Source organism: Hypanus sabinus, chromosome 9, assembly GCF_030144855.1.
Source record: "Hypanus sabinus isolate sHypSab1 chromosome 9, sHypSab1.hap1, whole genome shotgun sequence".
Taxonomy (NCBI): Eukaryota; Metazoa; Chordata; class Chondrichthyes; order Myliobatiformes; family Dasyatidae; genus Hypanus; species Hypanus sabinus.
This window is the reverse complement of record NC_082714.1, coordinates 144,480,496-144,503,133: the sequence shown is the minus strand read 5'-3', so window position 1 is coordinate 144,503,133 and position 22,638 is coordinate 144,480,496. Positions and strand designations below refer to the sequence as shown.

At 40.6% G+C, this 22,638-nt stretch overlaps 1 long non-coding RNA gene across 1 annotated transcript in view; it reads left to right on the top strand.

The window, feature by feature from the left end:
- LOC132398937 (uncharacterized) overlaps nucleotides 1-22,343 on the top strand; it is a 64,667-nt gene extending 42,324 nt beyond the window's left edge. The window contains exon 3 of the long non-coding RNA XR_009513849.1: nucleotides 22,307-22,343. This is a non-coding gene — a long non-coding RNA (uncharacterized LOC132398937). The remainder of the gene's footprint in view (nucleotides 1-22,306) is intronic.
- Nucleotides 22,344-22,638: the final 295 nt, after the last annotated feature.

Sequence of the window (22,638 nt, the reverse complement as noted above, 5' to 3'; positions counted from 1 at the left end):
GCAAGAAGATAAGGTGAGAGATGGGAAAGGGGATAGGGAGTGGAGAAGCGGGGTCCTTGCTGATAGTTCAAGAAATCAATGTTCATTCCATCAAGTTAGAAGCTAAGCAGACAGAATATAAGGTGTTGCTCATCCAACTTGAGTGTTGTCTCATCGCAACAATAGAGGAGGCCATGGATGGACATGTTGGAATGGGAATGGAAAGTGGAATTAAAGTGGGTGGCCACTGGGAGATCCTTTTCTTTCTCGTGGATGGAGAGTAGGGCTAAGCGAAGCAGTCTCCCAACCTATGTCGGGTCTCACAATACATAAGAGGCACTGGATACAATAGCTGCCCCCAAAAGACTCACAGGTGAAGCATTGTCATACCGGGAAGGACTGTTTGTGGCCCATTGAGTTGGAACATTTCCTTTCAGATATAAACAGCTCTCTACTGGAGATTACAGTAGCCCAGTGTTACATCTAGAGCTGCCATCACACACATCCAGTGACCTGAGTTCAATACTGACCTCCCGTAGTGCCTGTGTCAAGTTAGCTTGTTGTCTCTCTGACTGCATGGATTTATTTTAAGTGATCCATTTTCCTCCCATATCTCAAAAATATGCAGGCTGCTAGCTTCAATGGCCAATATTAATAGTCCATGGAGTGGAGATTAGTGATTTAATTTGAAGGGGAGGGTGTGGCTGATGGAAGTATGGAAAAAATACAGTGGGATAGCATATGAAATATATGTGGTTGACTGATGGTCAGCATAAACTCAGTGGGCTTCTAGGCCTGATTAAATGCTGCAAAAATCTCTCACTTGACAAATAATTTACACATTTTTTTCTCAGTTGGAATTTCATTTGGCCAGTAGTTTTATGGGATAGATCAATACCACAGACAATGGGATATTTGCAAGAACTGCTTATTTTAGTTTGACTTTGCAACAAGGAACATTAGGGAAATTGGCCAGAACAATGAAAGGAAAATCAACAACCAACTCACTAATCTAAAGGTATAAACCACTGGCTGAGCTACCAAACAATGGTTTGCTTTTTATTTAACCATGTAATTTGCATAGGTTATTTTCTCTCTGATCTATAAATGTGACTGTGTTATGGAGGGAACTTCATTCAATAGGGCAGCATGTGTAGTATCATTTGCAGGTGGACATTACAACATGAATTCATGAATTCAGGGAGTGAGTGTGTTTATTTATATATATAGATAGATATATATATATATATATATAGAGAGAGAGAGAGAGAGTTAAGGTGCCTAAGACTTTTGCACAATACTGTATTTGTCAATGTGGAACAGAAGCAAAGGATGTTGGGAATGGCCAGGGTGGAGCACGGCAGGAGGGGCATTTGATTCCAAACGATTGCTTTATTGTTCATTACAGAATGTCTCTCTCATGCTTCCCACTCCCTCCCCTCTCCCCCTTTTCCCAACCATGATGCCATGATTCCCCTCTCACTGCCTCCTTCCTACTTTCAGTCCACAATAGAGACTCATATCAGAGTCAGGTTTATCATCACTCACATATATCGTTCGAATCCGGCCAGCTCCCTTGCACGGTCTCCATCCGTGCCTGGGTTGAGTGTCGAGCTAGCAACTGGACCTCATTAAAAAAAAAACACCTCGAGAAGGATGGGCTTCACCAGGTTTCAGATGCCCAAGACACGCCATACGATGAGCAATCACCGGAAAAGATTAGTGCAAAAAGCTTGTCATGACAGCGCCCCAACGACTCCACCAGGAGCTAAAGGCGTGCTCTCACACACACACTTATCATGAAATTTGATTTTTTTTTTGCAGCAGTACAGTGCAATACATAAAATTACTTCAGTACTATGCATAATTCTTATACACCCTAGCTGTATATAAGTCTTTTGCACAGTACTGGAGATTAAGGAATTGAGGGTTATGGGGAAATGGCAGTATGAGGCCAACATAGATCAATCATTGTAATACTGAGTGGTGGGGAAGGCTTAAGGTGCCTGATGACCTACTCTTGCTCATATTTTCTGATGTCACTGTGACAGATTTGTAAGAATGCAGGAATCATTAAAGGATACATGGATGGTGGGATAAGACAAATGTAAGTGATTTAGCTTCAGAGACTTACAGTACAGTAACAAGCCCTTCTGGCCTAATGAGCCTACGCCACCTAGTTACACCCATGTGACTAATTATCCTATTGAAACGTACGTCTTTGGGATGTGGGCGGAAACCGGAACACCTGGTGGAAACCCACGCAGTCACAGGGAGAACGTACAAGCTCATTACAGGGAGCGATAGGAATTGAACCAGTGTTGCTGCTGCTGTAATAACATTATGCTACCTGCGACACAACTCTGCTGCCATCTAATATTAATACAAATAAACTAAATATAGTTGATGAAATGTAAGTTGCAACAGCAGAATCATAGCTAGCTGAAACTTTTCATCAGACTCTGCATAATTCAGGAGCACATTACCTTCTTTGATTCTATTGTTTTCAGGAATTATTTTACTTATAATCTGATTAATTTTTTAAAATACTGCTTGGAAATAATACATGCAAAATGCTGGAGTACCTCAGCAGGCCAGGCAGCATCTATGGAAAAGAGTACAGTCGACGTTTCGGGCCAAGACCCTTCATCAGGACTGACTTTCTCACTCTGACACCTCATCTTTTTTCTCCAGACCTGATGAAATGTCTCAGCCTGAAACGTCAACTGTTTACTCTTTTCCATAGATACTGCCTGGCCTGCTGAGTTCCTCCAGCATTTTGTATGTGTTGATTGGATTTCCAGCATCTGCAGATTTTCTCTTGTTTATGCTTTGAAATGAGTTTCTATTCCCATTATATTTAATTGTGTAATCTAAGAGTAATAAGGGATGTTTTTTCTCTTAGGGCAAAGGGAGAGATTTCAGGTCAAGGATGCCAAATATATTATTTAACTCTACCCTTGACTTTACCCATCTCCAAAATTAATATCTATCGTCTGTATTTAGCATTCCAGTTTGCTGTTATTCATCATCACTGCTAAAACATTTAGGAGATTTCTGTTGTTACAAGAATACAGAAAATGTTTTCTAAATTAATGAAATATTTACATCAAATTAGCCTGCATTATACTGTGAAAACTTATTTAATTATAATTTAGTATGATTAGTACATTGTAGAATCTGTTTACAATGGATAACATACTGAACCTACCTTGTTTTAGGACTATTGACTTCAAACCTGGCTCTGAATATACAGAACTGTGCAAAAGTCTTATGTAGCTAGGGTAACTAAGACTTTTGCACTGTGCTGTAGTAATTTTATGTATTGCACCGTATGGCTGTTGCAAAGAACAACAGATTTCATGACAAATGTGAGTGATAATACACCTGATTCTGATATGGGTCTCTGTTGTGGACTGAGTGTGGGAAGAGGGCAGGGAGAGGAGAATTATATTTGAGAAAAGGGAAAGGGAGAGGGGAGAGAGTGGGAAGCACCAGAGAGACCATTTGTAAAGATCAATAAACCATTTGTTTGGAATCAACTGACCTTACCCGGTGTCTCAGGACTGAGTGTGTCTGCACCTGCACCATTTCCCTGTCCCAACTCTCCTCCTCTGCCACCTGTCCCACACCCCTCACACGGCACTCCTCCCTTGCCATTCCCAACATCCTTTGCTCCTGTCAGATTTACAAACTCACTTTCCGTTCCACGTTGACAAAGTCGGCACTGTCCAAAAGTTTTAGGCACCTTAGCTAATAGCCGGGGAACTGATAATACCCTCCCGTTAGACTGTTTGAGGTAACTTATTTTTTATTATTTCTTACTTCTCTTCCAATATTTGTATATCTGTGCACTTGTAATGCTACTGTGACACTGTAATTGCCTTTGGGATCAATAAAGCATCTATCTCTCTCTGGAATCTATGTGTGCCTCAGACTTTTGCACGGTCTGTATGCTATGCAGTATTAGTCAATAAACACCAAACATTTTTTATTATTTTAGCACAGTTGTTATTTGATGGATAGAGATAAACAAATGAATAAACATTCACATCAACATTATTAAGTATTGTAACAATCACATTAGTTCTCTAAATAATAACAAATTTGCCAGAACTTACAGACTAAAGATGGAAATTGATCACATGAGAAGGTAATAATTGGTTACCAGTAAAAATTATATATTTTGTGCCTATTACCGCAAGATACAATATTGAATTCTTATTCCTCGTATTATCTATTTCTGCATTCCGTGTCTAACAGAAAACTTTATAACTTTGCTAGGACAGGAGAAAAAGACTAAATAGATTTCCAAAGCCTTTAAAGAAAGCCAGAATTAAAGAGCCAAAGATTTTGGAAAGGAGTTCAACAGATTGGGGATTCAAAGCCAGAGTTAATGACTGTGAAATCACATTTATGTTTTTGTAAATTTCTGTACATTCTTGGTGAATTATGTAATAATACACAACCAAATGAATGACTGACCAGATGAAGGATAATTCCAAAGACGTAGATTATTGATTGAACATGAAGTTCTGGTTTCACCATATATAACTTAGTATTCATCCTGTTTCATATGAGAGTTTGTTTTCTGTATTATCAGTAATCACAATCTTGAAGGAGAAATGAATATTCATGGCATCAGATTGGAGGCTACCCAGACAGAATATAAGGTGTTGCTCGTCCACACTGAGGTTGGCCGTATCGTGGCACAGGAGGAGGCCACGCACCAATGTATCTGTAAGACCATAAGACACAGGAGCAGAATTAGGCCATTCAGCCCATTGAAGTTGTTCTGCCATTCTATCATAGTTGATCTGGATCCCACTCAATCCCATACCCTTGCCTTTTCACCATGCCATTTGATGCCCTGACCGATCAGGAAGCGATCAACTTCCACCTTAAATACACCCACGGACTTGGCCTCCACCGCAGTCTGTGGCGAAGCAATCCACAGATTCACCACTCTTGGGCTAATACAATTCCACTTACCTCTGTTCTAAAAGGTCACCCCTCCATATTGAGGTTGTGCCCTCTATTTCTGGATCCCTTACCATAGGAAACATCCTCTCCACAACCACCCTTTCTTGTTCTTTCAACATTCAGTATTCAATGAGATCCCCATGCATTCTTCTAAATTCCAATGAGTACAGGCCCAAAGCTACCAAATGTTCCTCGTATGTTAACCCCTTCATTCCCAGAACCATTCTTGTGAACCTCCTCTGGATTCTCTCCAATGCCAACACATCGTTTCTGAGATACAGGGCCCAAAACTGTTGTCAAGTGTGGCCTGACTACTGTCTTAAAAAGGCTCAGCATTATCTCCTTGCATTTATATTCTAATCCCCTCGAAATAAATGTCAACATTGTGTTTGCCTTCTTTACCACAGACTCAACCTGTAAATTAACCTTCCAGGAGACTTGCACGAGGACTCCTAAGTCAGTCTTCAGATCTCATATTTGAACTTTTTCCCCACTCAAATAATAGCCTGCATGATTGTTCTTTGTACCAAAATGCATTATCATACATTTCCCAACATTGTATTCCATCTGCCACTTTTTGCCCATTCTTTACGTTTGTTCTTTCTCAGCACTACCTACCCCTCCACCTATCTTCATATCATCCACAAACTTTGCCACAAAACCATCAATTCCATTATCCAAGACATTGACAAACAATGTGAAGAATGGCAGTCCCAATACTGACCCCTGAGGAACACCACTAGTCACTGGCAGCCAACCAGAAAAGGCACTTTTTATTCCCATTCACTGCCTCCTGCCTGTCAGCCATTCCTCTATCCATTCCAGTATCTTTCCTGCAATGCCACAGGATTTATCTTGTTAAGCATCTTCATGTGTGGCACCTTATCAAATGCCTTCTGAAAATGCATGTAAATGACATCCACTGCCTCTCCTTTGTCCACCCTGCTCTTTACTTCTTCAAATAATGGATTTGTCAGGTGAAACCATGCTGACTTTGCCTTATTTTAACATTACTCACCAAGTACCCCTAAACCTCATCCTTAATAAAAGACTCCAACACTTTCCCAACTACTGAGGTTAGGCTAACTGGCCTATAATTTCCTCTTATTTGTCTTCCTCCCTTCTTGAAAAGTGGAGTGATATTTGCAACCTTCCAGTCATCTGGGACCATGCCAGAATCAAGTGATTCTTGAAAGATCATGACCAAGGCATCCACATTATCTCTTCAGCAACCTCTCTCAGGACTTTGGGATGTAGTCCATCTGGCCCAAGTGACTTATCCACCTTAAGACCTTTGAGTTTGCCTGGCACTTTTTCCTCTGTAATAGCAATGGCACTCACTCCTGCTCCCTGACACTCACAGACCTCTGGCACACTGCTAGTGTCTTCCACAGTGAAGACAGATGCAAAATACCCATTAAGTTCATCTGCCATTTCTCTGTCCCCCATTACTACATCACCAGCATCATTTTCCAGTGGTCTAATATCAACTCTCACCTCACTTTTACTCTTCATATAACTGAAAAAAACTTCTGGTATCCTGCTTTATATTATTGGCTAGTCTGCCCTCATATTTCATCTTTTACCTTATGGCTTTTTTAGTTGCTTTTTGCTGGATTTTAAAGGCTTCCCAATCATCCAACTTCCCACTCATGTTTTCTAGCTTATACACCTTTTCCTTGGCTTTTATGCAGCACTTAATTTCCCTTGTCAGCCATGATTGCATTTCCTTGCCATTTGAGAACAACTTCTGTGGTTCATATCTATCCTGCACCTTGTGAGCTATTCCCAGAAACTTCAGCCATCTCTGCTCTGCCATTATCCCCGCCAGTATCCTCCTCCAATCCCCCGGGCAAACTCCTCGCTCATGCCTCTGTAATTCCCTTTATTCCATTGCGATACTGGTGCATGTGACTTATGAATCTCCCTCTCAAATTGCAGTATGCATTCAATCATATCATGATCATTGCCTCCTAAAAGTTCCTTTAGGTTAAGCTCCTAAATAAGATCTGGGTTATTACACAACACCCAATCTAAGACAGCCTTTCCCTGAGTAGACTCAAGTACAAGCTGCTCTTGGCAAATTCCCTTTCTTGCAATCCGACACCCTGGATTTTCCCAGTCCTCTTGAATACTGAAATTCCCCTTTACACTTGTGTCATTACCCTTATTACATGCCTTTTCCAGCTCCCTTTGCCATCTCAAACCCACATCTTGGCCACTATTCGGAGGCTTATATATGATTCCATAATGGGTTTGTTACCCTTGCAGTTCCTTAACTCCACTCACAAAGATTCAACATTCTCTGACCCTATGTCTCCTCTTTCTAAAGATGTAATTCCATCTCTTACCAACAGAGCCACACCACCACCTATGCCTTCCTGCCTGTCCTTTCAGTACAAAGTATATCTTTGACGTTACGCTCCCAACTGTGGCCTTCTTTCAGCCATGGCTCAGTGATGCCACAACGTTATACCAAACAATCTCTAATTGTACCATGAGTTTTTCCACTTTATTCTGAATGCTAAGTGCATTTAAATTCAGCACCTTCGGTCCTGCATTCTTCATTCTTTTGAATTTTACCTCTATGGTTCAATTTAAGTCTTTGCTCTGTCTGAATTTGTACCTGAACATTAGCTTGTCCTTCCCTACATTCATGTTCCACCCATCATTTACTTGTAAACCTGCTGGCTCATCCTCAGCTCTATCATACTGTTTCCCATCCCCCTATCATATTAGTTTAAACCACTCCCAACAGCTCAAGTTAACCTGTCTGCAAGAATATTGGTCCTCCTTGGATTCAAGTGCAACCTGTCCCTTTTGTACAGGTTGCACCTGCTGCAGAAGAGGTCCCAGTTATCCAGAAACCTGAATCCCTACCCCCCGCTCCAATTCTTCAGCCATGCATTTATCTGCCACCTCATTCTATTCCTATCCTCATTGTCACATGACGCAGGCAGCAGTCCCAAGTTTACTACCCTTGAGGTCCTGCTTCCTTCTCAGCTTCCTTCCTAACTCCCTGTGTTCTTTTTTTTCAGGACCTCCTCCTTTTTTCTACCTACATTGTTGGTACCAATTTGTATCACAACTTCTGGCTGCTCACCCACCCTTTACAGAATATTGTGGGCGCATTCAGAAATATTGCGGACCCTGACACTTGCGAGTCAAACTATCAGAAAAGTTCCATTTCCATGTCCACGGAATTACATATCTGTCCCGCTGACTATAGGGTCCCCTGGTACTGCTTCCATCCTATTCAGTTCCCTGCCCTTCTGAGCCACAAGGTCAGTCTCAGAGCCAGGGGCACGGCCACTGTTGCTTTCTCCAGGTAGGTCATCCCTACCCAGCAGTACTCAGAATGGAGTACTTATTGTTGAAAGGGATAAACACAGAAGTGCTCTCCACTATCTGATATTCTCCCTTCCCTCTCCTCACAGTCACCCATTTATCTGCCTCCTGTAGCCTTGGGGGTGACTACCTTCCTGTAGCTCCTGTCTAGCACTGCTTCACTTTCCTTAACAAGCTGAAGGCCATGGATCTTCATATCCACTTCTCTAACACAGTCTTTAGGGAGCTGTACCTCGATGCACCTGGTGCAGATCTGACCACCGGGGAGGCTGGAAGTCTCCTGGAAATCCCACATCTGACACTCAAAGCAGAAAACTGCCTCTGTAGACATACCCCCTATTCTCTGAAGACTTAAATAAGAAATAAGGAATGAACTTACCTACCTACCTGTTCTCAGTGGAGCCTTGTTGAGCCAAAGCCTTACCACGCTGCCTCAGATACTCTGACGACAACCACTCCCATGATGACTGCTCCACTAGGTGGTACCTCTCTTTTATAGATACTGGGTTTTTAAAGCTCTTTGCCGGACCTGCACAGGAACTCTTCTGTTGCTTCTGTGCCATACTCCAGTCAGAACTTCTCATCCGTCTCTAAGGTGGTTTTCATGATCCTTTTTTGGACTGCTTTTTGTTTCCACAGATCTCGTTTTCACTTGCTGTGTTAATTTTGTTGTCTCTGATCTATGTGTTCATTTCTTTCACATCCTTCTGCCAGGGTCCTTTCTGTTTGTCTCTGCTCTTGTTCATAATTCACTCCACACACCTCACAACGGAGCCCTGGGGAACGTCCATGGGATCAGTGAGACTTTACACAAATTTGAACTGAGTCTGTCGCAATTCACAGAGCTCCTTCCGCTGGCTGCGTATCAATGATAGCAACTCCTCCTGTAGACTTGTGAATTGAATTGGATCGAATTTAATACTTACATCTTTCATATACATGAGGAGTAAAAATCTTTATATTATTTCTCTATCTAAATGTGCAATTTGTAGTCATTTGTAATAAATATTATGTACAACAGGACAGTCAATATAACATAGAAATACAATGTGCTGGTGCTGTTGTTCTGACCTTGGGGATTGTGTGGTCTCCCCATCTTCCTCTTTAGTTTTCCTGTTCTACTTCTGCAAGGATCACGGTGATACTTCTGATTTCCAGTCTTTATCTGGAAGTCAATGACAGACAGATTTTGAACCGCAGCTGCATGATGTATAAGCAAGCTTGACGACTTCTTCATCTTGATCACTCTGTTCAGCACTGGCATCTGGCATCCTGACTGTCGAGCTGGTGTAGCTGGTATAGATGTCTATGGAAGCTGGAGTTCTTGCGCTTCTCTTGCATAACCTCTTTGGATCTCTCATGGAATCCGTTATGAGCTCCTTGAGTTACATCGGATAATCATCCAAACCCCTCAAATACATCTGCGTACTCTTTATTGAGTGTTGCCTGGTCAGCTTAAGTCTGTGAAGCCACTACAAAACCTCTTTTAGAAACATGGAAAACCTACAGCACAATACAGGTCCTTCGGCCCACAAAGTTGTGCCAAACATGTCCCTACCTTAGAAATTACTAGGCTTACCGATAGCCCTCTATTTTACTAAGCTCCATGTACCTATCTAAAAGTCTCTTAAAAGACCCTTATCATATCCACCTCCACCACCGTTGCCAGCAGCCCATTCCATGCATTCATCACTCTCTGAGTGAAAAACTTACCCCTGACATCTCCTCTGTACCTACTCCCCAGCACGTTAAACCTGTGTCCTTTTCTGGCAACCATTTCAGCCCTGGGAAGAAGCCTCTGACTATCCAGGCTGAGCTTCTCACATGCACTGACCTAATATTGTCTGTATGCTCTCTTCTATAATCAGTAGCTGTGCCTTTAGGAACTGCCCCTTGTGCATGAAGCCCCCTTTCACTGGAATGTTCTCTCCAGCATAGGCTGCCATTTTTGACTTCACTGGGTAAATGTTGCTCTTTACTTTGAGAGTCTTGTAATCATCCATGGATAACATTCACCTGTGCTCCAGTGTCAAGCTTGATGGACATTCACAGTCACTGGAACAAACCATTCTGTCTGATCAGCACCCACGATCTGTAAAGAATCCACAAAGATTTCCTCCATTTCCTCAGCAACTGTGAACACCTTTGTTTTGGTAGCCCCAGCTTGGCAGCACTTTGCAAAATGATTCTTCTTCCACAATTATTGCAGGACTTTCCATAAGTAGGACACATCTTTGGTTTGAGCTTGCCTCTTTGCTGTTTGAGCTTGCCTCTTTGCTGTTTGAGCTTGCCTCTTTGCTTTGCTGTTGCTTTGGGAAATACATTGGGCGCTGCTTCTCCATTTTCACAGCTGTTGTGTCCGCCTCGTGCAGCTCCTCAGCTTGTGCACATGTGGACTCTGCTGCCCTACACATATCCACTGCCTTTTTGCAGCATCAAGTCTTTTTCACTGAGCTGTCATTCTCTTTGCCCATCCTCTGAAATTCCGCAAGCCATTCTGTCTCTATCCAGTGAATCTCTCAAATCTCCAAACTCACAGGCCTTCCTCAGTGTGTGAAGCTCAGCTAAGTATTGGTCAAAGCTAGCTCCTTGTTTCTGGTCCTAAGAACAGAAATTATATCTTTCAAATGTGATGTTTTTACTTGGGACAAAATATTCCTCAAGTTTTGTCATCAGAGTGACCAGTGTAAAAGCTGTGTTATCAGTTTGAAAGCTGTTATAGACCTCCAAAGCATCTTAGCCAATTGTGTGCAGAAAGATGGGCACTTCCACATTTTCATCGGCACCTCTGGCTCTGCTTGCAGCTAAATATATAATGAATCAATGCTTGAAGCATTTCCAGTTATCAGCAGGGTTGCCAGTAAACTGCGTAACTGTTGGAGGACTTGTGTTATCCACTGAGGAGGACTGAAGTTCTTTTTTATGTAGACACATAATAGCACACCCCAGTGCAAGAAGTGGAGGAGCTCTGTAGCGTGTCACTGCTTCATTGTACTACATCAACACAGAAACTTTCATTTACAAATGTGTGTGCAGAATCAAAATGACAAATAGCTCACAGGAGGCTCCCCAGGACATGAATGACCTGACTTTGTGCAAATTCTCCAATACAGCTTTAAAGCATTTCTGAAGCTGGTAAGAATAATCTTTCATGGTATTCATTAATAACTGGATGCAACATATATTCTAATCATGGGCAGTGTTAGGGTGATTATTCAATGAAATAAAAGAACTACAGCAATTGAGTTTTGAGTGATACAATACTGATTACTACAGAAAACAGATGTTTCTGGCTTATAGAGAAGGTGGCCAACTCTTTGGAATGAATCCCTTTACATTACTTAAAAGTTATCTGTACTGAAGGCATGCATCATATTTTCTAAAAAACTTAATGGCCAATACAATGGCAGCACAAGTGCTACACCTGCCCCCACACCTCCTCGCTCACAACCATTCAGGACCCCAAACTGTCCTTTCATGTGAGGCAACTCCTCACTTGTGAGTCTTTTGGGCTCATCTACTGTAACCAGTGCTCCTATTGTGGCCTCCAGTATATCGGTGAGAACAGGTGTAGATTGGGAGACCGCCTCATCAAGCACCTACACTCCGTCTGCCTGAAAAAGCGGGACCTCTCGGTGATCACCCATTTCAATTCTAATTCCCATTCACATTCCGACGTGCCAGTCCGTGGCCTCCTCTACTGCTGCGATGAGGCCACACTCAGGTTGGAGGAGCAAGACCTCATATTCTGTCTGGGTAGTCTCCAATCTAATTTCTCAAACTTCTGGTAATTGTCCCCCTCGCCATTGCCTATTCCTGCTTTCCTCTTTCACTTTATCTCATTACCTGCCCTATTTCCCTCTGGTGTTCCTCTCCCTTCCCTTTTTCCATGGGATTCTGTCTTCTCCTATCAGATCTTCCCTACTCCAGTCTTTTATCTCATTCATGAATCAACTTTCCAGCTCTTCACTTCATCCCCTCCCCACTCCTGGTTTAACCTATCATCCACCACCTTGTAATTCTTCTTCCCCTCCCCCAACCATTTTACTCTGACTTCTCTTACTTTCCAGTCCTGATGAAGGGACTCAACTGTTTAGTCTTTTCCATGTCTTGCCTGTTGAGTTTCTCCAGCATTTTGTGTGTTGTTTTTGTGCTTCCAGCATCTGCAGATTTTCTCGTGTTTGTGGCCAATGCACAAGGGCTGTGTATTATCCATGCAATGGCACATTCACCGCTAATCTTTATGTCACTTGGTGCTCTCTATTTTGATAGGTTTTCAACATGTGTGATTGAATGAATTGATGCATTGTGTGCATTTCATATCATAAGCATAATGTCCATCTACTTTTGAATCATTCAATGTGTGTAGAAATATAAAAAAGTAACTGATTGTGAAATAACCCTATTCTCTTTGTGCAAGAAATATTGCACCTTTCTCAAGTGAGTATTTACTCTATTCCTTGCTGCAACTATCCACAAATATTTGTTTTAGGACCAGAATCAGAATCAGATTTATTATCACCAGCATATGTCATGAAATTTGTTTACCTAGCAGCAGCAGTTCAATGCAATACATAATATAGGAGAAGAGGGAAATAAATAAATAAATAAATAAATAGATAGATAGATAGATAAATAGATAGATAGATAGATAGATAGATAGATAGATAGATAGATAGATAGATAGATAAATAGATAGATAGATGGCTAGATAGATAGATGGATGGATAAATAAATAAATAGATAGATAGATAGATAGATAGATAGATAGATAGATAGATAGATAGATAGATAGATAGATAGATAGATAGATAGATAGATAGATAGATGGATGGATAAATAGATAAATAAATAAATAAATAGATAAATAAATAAATAAATAGATAAATAAATAAATAGATAAATAAATAAATAGATAAATAAATAAATAGATAGATAGATAGATAGATAGATAGATAGATAGATAGATAGATAGATCAATCGATTATAGTGCACGTAGGAGTCCTGCAAAAAAACAAATAATATACATTAAAAGGGTAAAGTAGTGTTCATGGGTTCAATGCTCATTTAGGAATCAGATGGCAGGAGGGAAGAAGCTGTTCCTGAATCACTGAGTGTGTGCCTTCAGGCTTCTGTACCTCCTACCTGATGGTAACAGTGAGAAAAGGGCATGTCCTGGGTGCTGGAGGTCCTTAATAATGGACGCTGCCTTTCTGAGACACCGCCCCTTGAAGATGTTCTGGATACTTTGTAGGCTAGTACTCAAGATGGAGCTGACTAAATTTACAACCCTCTGTTGCTTCTCTCGGTCCAGTGCAGTAGCCCCCCCCCCCCCCACCCCCAATACCAGACAGTGATGCAGCTTGTCAGAATGCTCTCCATGGAACAACTACCGAAGTTTTTGAGTGTACTTGTTGACATGCCAAATCTCTTCAAACTCTTAATGACGTATAGTCGCTGTCCTGCCTTCTTTATAACTGCATTGATATGTTGGGACCAGGTTAGGTCCTCAGAGATCTTGAGACCCAGGAACTTGAAACTGCTCACTCTCTCCACTTCTGATCCCTCTGTGAGGATTGTTATGTGTTCCTTCGTCTCACCCTTCCTAAAGTCTATTATCAGTTCTTTCGTCTAACTGACATTGAGTGCCAGGTTGTTACTGCAACACCACTCCACTAGTTGGCATATCTCGCTCCTGTACGCCCTCTCATCTCCACCTGAAATTCTACCAACAACGGTTGTATCATCAGCCAACTTATAGATGGTATTTGAGCTATGCCTAGCCACACAGTCATGGGTACAGAGAGAGTAGAGCAGTGGGCTAAGCACACACCCCTGAAGTGCATCAGTGTTGATCATCAGCGAGGAGGAGATATTATCACCCATCTGCACAGATTGTGGTCTTCTGGTTAGGAAGTTGAGGATCCAATTAATGTCACTGGCATATGTCATGAAATTTCTTGTTTTACAGCAGCAGAACAGTGCAATATGTAATGATAAAAGAAAAAAACTATAAATAAAAAATAGTGAGGTAATTTCTATGGGTTCATTGTCCATTCAGAAATCTGATGGTGGGGGGGGGGGAATGTTCCTTAAATGTGGCTCCTGCACCTCCTCCTTGTTGGTAGCAATGAAAAGAGGGTACATCCTGGGTGATGGGTGTCCTCAATTATATATGCTGACTTTTTGAGGCCTCACTTTTTGAAGATACCCTTGATGCTCAGGAGGCCAGTGCCCATGATGGAGCTAGCTGAGCTGCAACATTCTGTAGCACTTCCCAGTTCTGTGCAGTGGCCCTTCCATACCAGATGGTGATGCAACCAGTTAGAATGCTCTGCCTGGCATATCTGTAGAAATTTGCTAGTCTTTGGTGACATACTTGATCTCCTCAAACTCCTAATGAAATATAGCTGCTACTGTGCCTTCTATATAATTGCAACAATATGTCGGACCCAGGACAGATCTTCAGCGATATTGACACCCAGGAACTTGAAACAGCTCGATCTTTCCACAGCTGATCCCACAAAGAATCCTGGCGTGTGTTCCCTCAACTTTCCCTTCCTGAATTCCACCATCAATTTCTTGATCTTACAGATGCTGAGTACAAGATCGTTGTTGCAACACCACCCAACCAGCTGATCTATCTCATTCCTATACGCCTCCTCATCACCACCTGAAACTTTGCCAACAATAGTGTATCATCGACAAATTTGTAGATGATGTCTGAGCTGATATTAAGATTGGTCATTGAGATCCAAGCTAACTTGCAATTTGGTGGAAATTGCTTCAGGTGTATATTTTGACATAGGTCTCCCCATTCACTTTTCATGCATTGATGCTATTTATTTTGAATGCTGAGACGGGGAGAGAGACAGGAGAGTTAGGAAGTAGCAAGAGAAGAGAGATAGGCAGGAGTGAAAGGAGAAAGATACAGGCAGGAGATAAAGAGAGGGATAAAGGGGCAGGGGGGAGGGAAAGAAGCATGGGGACAGAGAAGGGAAGGGATAGGGAAAGAGAGAAATATACATTGGCCCCAAGTCAGGGATGATCAGACAACAGGCAGTGAGGTAAGTCACAGCTTTATTTTCAAGAAATCAGCCAGTCCTGTCAGTGAGTGGCAGTCAGTGGACAATTCAGACCTGTTCCTGGGTGGAATAAAATAAATTTTGGATCCACTCCTTCCTCTATCAGGAAGTGAATCAGGTGTCAGCACTGAGGCATAGGCCAAGAGAATCATACAGCACGAAGGACTGTTGACAAATTAACGGAGACCTTTACAGTGAGCAACTGTACAGTTGCCAATTAAACTAACAATAATGTCTTTGGAATACAGAAGGAAACAGGGTTACAGAGAGAACCTACATATTCACAAAGACAGCCCTGGAAGTCAGCATTATATCTAAGTCCTTTGATATTTGAGAGGTAGCAGCACTACTTGCAATGCCTTCTTTCCATCCACCCACTACAGAATGATGGTTGATGAGTGATAACAGCAGCCACAAGACAGCATAGGTTCAAATGATTTAAGGAGCTTTAATGATATAATGATTTAAGGAACTGAATTATGTATTTAAGCTTTTTCCTCCCTGCCCCACCCAATCCACACCCCTCTTCCAGTAGCCAAAACGCCTACTGAATTTTGCAAGATCCTGTTTTAAATTGAAAATGAATATGGCTTCTATGCATTTGTTCACCACACAGACACAATCTTTAAGGTTTATCCTGAACTTAGATAGGGATTTAAAGATTATGAAAATTTCTGGTCGCCTGATGTTGACAGCAACATTTTGCAATTGATATTTTGGACTAAAACTGAGGTTCTTAATGCTACTGGAAAAGAGCCAGGGTGTATCTATTATTTGAGAATCATTCCTGCCAAGAAGAGAAAAAGGGCAATTGGAGGTTTGCAAGAGAGCAGGAGATTTGTAAAAACAGATCAAACTTCAATCAAAATGTGAGAAAGATAACATACACTAATGATAGATAAAGTAATACTCTTCCTCATCATTTTTCAATATGAACATTACAAGAAATAATCTGTCATTATTTTAGTTGGTCCTGCACAAACAGTTTAAGTTGATAATGAGGAAATGTTTGTTGTTGGTGATAAAAAACAGCTGTTAGATCTCAAATATTTAGCAAGGTTTTAATTCTGCACCAAATGGCTTAACATTGTTCTTGTATTAGTTCCTTAAAGGACGTAAAACTAAATATTCAATGTGACAGAATCTGTCACATTCAGGACCAAAAGCAAGCTTGGTTTTCAGGTGCAGACTCAACACAATATAACTAACACAGACCTAAACTCAGGTATGATAGAAAATGGTCAATCGTGTTCATTATCACACTCCTTAGAAGTTTCTTTCTGGCTATTGCCACCTCTACAGGCAGGTCACCTGAGCAACGGTATTAGTGCCAGCAGTCCTTGGAAGAGTGGTATAAGGTAAAAATGGGGTGAGCTCAAGAGTCAACTCATCCCAGCTGGTCAGGGTGCATCCCTTGAACAATGACTATATCTTATCTTATCCAGAGTTAGCATTATAAGAGGACAAGAATTTGGTGTGCAGCAGGACTAGTGTTTCACCAATCATCACCAATGAATTTTTAGATGGGGCCCTTCAGCAGGTGCTATCCCCTGAATTCACAGATGTAAAGTGTCAACTTAGATGCCTGAGAAAAGGCACGAAGTGATCTTCATTGGTAGAAACAAACTACACCCGAATGCCCAGGAATCTGACCCATTTGCACTAGTTTTAATGAATCCTCATACAGAAAGTGTCTGCTCCTTTATCCTGCTGTAGTCCTACCTGTTACGTTTCACTCTGATGTTTCTGCCAGTTCTCCATCAACAACGTGCACAGTGCCACTAATTGCTTCAATGAAGAGATCTCAACCTATAACTTTTATTATTAACTTAAATTTATGTTTCCACTCGTTACTGTCCCCAAGGATCATCCTGAAAGGGAAAAGACAGACTGCTTTCCCTGCAATCTCCTTTAACATCTACTCATCACAGTAGGTCATTGTATATGAAACTGTGAGTTAGGTAATTGAATAACTCATGAAAACGTCAATGGTGCAGTTATTAATCCAAACACTCCTACACATTACCATCTTCATTTATTTCATTAATAATTTCTAACAGTATTTTGTTCCCAACCTAGCTAATTAATTCCCAGAGAAATTAAGCTTTAAACATAGAATCCAGTTGCCTTCCTTAATTTAAGTAACTAGTTATATTGAAAGATAATGTAAAATAATTTTAATAATTACTTCATCAATTAATACCAGCAGAAACAATTTGATATTATTTCTGATGAACAGTTAAAACTGAAAAGTTAACTGTTCTTGTCTCCATAGATGCTGACTGACACGTTCTGTATTTCCAGCATATTTGCTTTCATTCAGATTACTAAAAACTACAGCTTTTCACTTTTCTATTATTATTAAGACAGACAGACAGACAGACATACTTTATTGATCCCAAGGGAAATTGGATTTCGCTACAGTCGCACCAGCCAAGAATAGTGTAGAAATTATCTATGTTATTGCTGAATGTACAATATTAATATGTATAAGTTAACTTGCTGCATTTGTCTATATGGCAAGGAGCTAGATCATACTCACTCAGCCCATATTTTAAGGTCATTCTCTGTGCCGACCCTGAATAAACATATCTGATCGCATTGTTCCTAAGGTCCTGCCAGTATCACATTGTTGGCTGCTTTATTAAGTGAAGTGTAATAAGCTTTATGAGGTTCCACAAACATCTTTCCAGAACTCATTGGGTGTGTGCACATCAGCTGCTCTGACAGACGCAAAAACAAATGATTAAGACAATGATACTGGCAGGACTGGGTAGCAGAAGGTTAGTCCCTACCCACAAACCACCCTGAAAGCCTAATGGTAGCTTGTACTCTCAGAAGATCTTCTGGTATTTATAAATATACCTGATGATTTTTTTAAAGATATTTGGAAATGTATTTATTGGCAAGTCCTTTTTTCCTAAGTGAATGTACTTTCAGAAGTATAAGGACCAGAGGTCATGGTTTAGTGTGAAGCACAGTCACATGTGGGTCACAGTTTTATGTATTCAATTTCCATTCTAAAGGTTTGGGCACAAAAATCCAAGCTGATTGAAGGTTGAGCAAGCCAGGGCTTTTCTCTTTAGAGCAACGGAGGATGAAAGATGACATGATAGGTGTACAAGAAGCATAGAAAGAGTGGACAGCCTTCCTCCCAAGATGGTGCTGATGCTGACTAATATGAGAGAATGTGCTTTTAAGATGCTTGATGGAAAGTATAGGAGAGATGTCAGAGGTTGGTTTTTACACAGAGAGTGGTAAACGCCCTGCAGGGGGTGCTGGTCGAGATAGGGACATTAAGGACATTTAAGAGACTCCTAGAACGGCACATGGATGTAAGAAGACTAGAGGGCTGTATAGGAGGAAAGGGTTAGATTGATCTTAGAGTAAGCTAAAGGTGGGCACAACGTCATGGACTAAAGGCCCTGAATTATGCAGTGCTATGCTATGTTGTATGTTCTATGATCCTCCTATGGTATTAGCCGAATTGAAATGGTACTGCATTTGCTGACAATCAAGTTCTAAACTCAGGCAAAGACCGATATATCCTATCCGATATATTGCAAATAGCCATGAGTACACTCACGAAAGGGAGTTTATACTCTAAGTTCCTAATCTTCAGCAATTAGTTCACCTCCCTGTTTATTCTCCATGATGAGTTTAGCTGCCAATAGCCACTATTTAAGTGGTAAGACCCCTCTCCCCACCAAGGTGAAGATATTTGCAGCTAACAAAGTAGTCTAAAATACAGTTCATTAATTTATAGTATACACATTTAAATCCACACACTTGTAAAGCACATTTAAAGCTCTCAAACAATTTCCATTTTAAACATTTTCAAATTACAAACCATTTTCAAAACACAGCACAAAGCACAGAAAATTCCTAAGCTACAAAGCACTAAGGATCTCTTAAACTCAAAGGATTTCCAAAAGGCAGGTACGTTTCCTATAAACTAAAAAAGACATACCGCATCTGCCAAGAGTGTTACACAATGGTAAGACTCTTGGCAGTGTGGAGGTTCAGCGGGATCCTGGGGTCCGAGTCCATAGGACGCTCAAAGCAGCTGCACAGGTTGTCTCTGTGGTTAAGATTGCGTACGGTGTATTGGCCTTCATCAATCACAGAATTGAATTTAGGAGCCGTGAGATAATGTTGCAGCTATATAGTACCCTGGTCAGACCCCACTTGGAGTACTGTGCTCAGTTCTGGTCGCCTCACTACAGGAAGGATGTGGAAGCCATAGAAAGGGTGCAGAAGAGATTTACAAGGATGTTGCCTGGATTGGGGAGCATGCCTTATGAAAACAGGTTGAGTGAACTCGGCCTTTTCTCCTTGGGGCATGAAGGAGGATGAGAGGTGTACAAGATGATGAGAGGCATTGATCGTGTGAATAGTCAGAGGCTATTTCTCAGGGCTGAAATGGTTGCCACAAGAAGACACAGGTTTAAGGTGCTGGGGAGTAGGTACAGAGGAGATGTCAGGGGTAAGTTTTTTACTCAGAGATTGGTGAGTGTGTGGAATGGGCTGCCAGCAACGGTGGTGGAGGCGGATACGATAGGGTCTTTTAAGAGGCTTTTAGATAGGTACATGGAACTTAGTAAAATAGAGGGCTATAGATAAGTCTAGTAATTTCTGAGGTAGGGACAACTTTGTGGGCCAAAGGGTCTGTATTGTGCTGTAGGTTTTCTATGTTCTATGTTCTATGACGCAGACAAATAAGCTGTTGCAGAAACCAAAGCTGGAGGTATAGGTTCTAGTTTGCACCGTGTTTCCGTCACGTTTCTTCTTGATGGTCCATACCCCATTCCCAATAAACCTGAAGTTTTTCTACATTTATACCATTTCTCTCACACTGGATTGACTTCACACGCATATGACTTTTCCTCAGATATCCTTTGAACACAAAGATTCTACTAGCATTTTTAAGATATCGACCTCAACTAAGACAGTAAATGCTGTGAAGCTAACTTCCTTGAGAACATAAAACCCTTCCAAATTTAAGCACGTCGGTTATTGATATGTTAAATGATGTTATCTGTTTGTTTTGCAAGCTTTTCTGAACTAAGCAACTCAAGAGTCGGCTTGTCTGTTCGAAACAAGTGAAATTAAATGGCCCGTTGTCTTATACTGCATCTTGAGCATAATAAAGCAGTGCAGAGAGTTTCCACAGACAGAGCATCTTCTATTTACAGAGCTTGTTTGCAAAGTTGTTCTATAGAAAGTACTTTTTTAACTTCAAACTAGACAACAAAGATTTTGCTTCCTGAATACCTTTAGGTAAATCTTATGAATTTTGGGCTACTGATCATGAAAATCTCCATGAAATTTTCTTACCATGCACCATTTTTTTAATAAACTTATTTTTATTATTTCAATTCATAATTCAAGTCAATTACAAAGTCACCTACAATGTAAGCTGGAAAGCTTCCTGTCTTGTCCAGGCGTGCTTGGGCATGCTTAAGGCTGCATGGCAGGACAGGTTTTTAGTGATAATTATTGGGTTCAGCACTGTAAGGATGGAACTTGCTATCACCAGCCATGAAAATTTCTATGAAGGACTTTGATATTTGAGACAGATCCTTCCTAGAACTGATACTAAGATTAAGGAAAGTGTTTTTGTTGGTCCACAAATCAGACAGGCAATTTGAAGAATTTCTAGTGGGACTGGAGAAAATCACATGGAAGCCATTCAGGAAGTTGTTGAAATTTTTCTCGGCATCTACAGAGCACCAAACTACATGCAGCTGGTTGAAAGCATGCTTCAAGCATATAAAACCATGAAATGCAACATGTCACTAAAGATTCATTTTCTGCATTCCCATTTAGACTTCTTCCCTGCAAATCTTGGTGCTGTTAGTGATGAGCATGGTGTAAGGTTTCACTAGGATATTGCGGTCATGGAGAAAAGATACCAGGGCAACTGAAATCCATTAATGCTGGCAAATTATTGTTGAACACTTAAGCAAGAAGCTTCAGACACTGAATACAAATGAAAATCATTAACAAAATATTTTTAATGAAGTTGAACTATTGCAAAACATCAGCACCATTATGCAATTAGACACATTATATTCAATAAAGGTTAATTTGTTCTTTCTCCAAATTCCTACATGATACAAGTAGTCTGAAATTATATTATATTATATTCATCTTCAAGCAGTCTATCATAAACAGAAAAAAATTCTGAGGAAGCAACATTTTTGAAAAAAATTTGTTGTCCAGTGTTATTGCTTTCCATTTATATTTTAAGAACTGAAGACTGACTTCCTTTTACAACCATAATCCAAACAAATCATCATTGGAATTTTACTTACAACCATTTGTGATCTTACAGATGCTGTGCTTAGAAAGCAAGCTGAGCAAACATGAGATCTCCTGTCTAAGATACTGAAGGTCCCCTTAGTTGCCAAAGGCATCTATCTTTCAGATGGGACTTTATCTGTTACCTGTTTACCCTCTTAAATGCACTTAATAGATCTCATGGCATGATTCAAAGATGAATGTTGACCCTAATGTCTTAGCCAATATTTAGCCATCAGCCAATAATGCATAGATATTCTACAATCACAGTATGGTTTCTTGTGTGTAAACCAGCTGCTCTGATAGCTGACAGGACATATAAAATGAACATGTAAACAGCACATAGATATTATTAAATCATTATTATTAAAATAAAACAGCGTTGAAATGCAAAGAAAATAAGTTTGGAATCATTTAGACAAATAGCTTATTACGAGAAGTCCTACTCTCATGAGGGATAATAAATCACATGTATCAAATGACTTTACTGGCTCAGTTTCCACTAGAAAAGGCAATTATATGATGTGTTGGAATCTGATGTCATTCTCTTTTCCCTACACAATTCTTCATGGTTGGAAAAAATAATATTTTGGTGTTTAACCATTCAGCCTCGCTGCCAAAAATGTGACAGTCTGCAGCTCTGCACTTAAAACAAAATGATCTCACCAACACCGCATGGAAGTGTACACAACAAACAAGTCACCGCAATGAGGAAATGCACCTGGCCTAAATTTCAAGAGAAGACGTTCGATTTATCTTTTAATATCAGATTCCCAAAAACTAGAGCTTTTTAGCTTTTCAATTAATATTATTTATGTTATTTCTGAATTTACAATATTAAGGTGCATAAATTGGCTTTCTTCATTTGTCTAAATGACAGGACCAGAAATCAATGCCCGATGGCCCATCGACTCTGTGAAGCTCTATGAATCCACCTGCA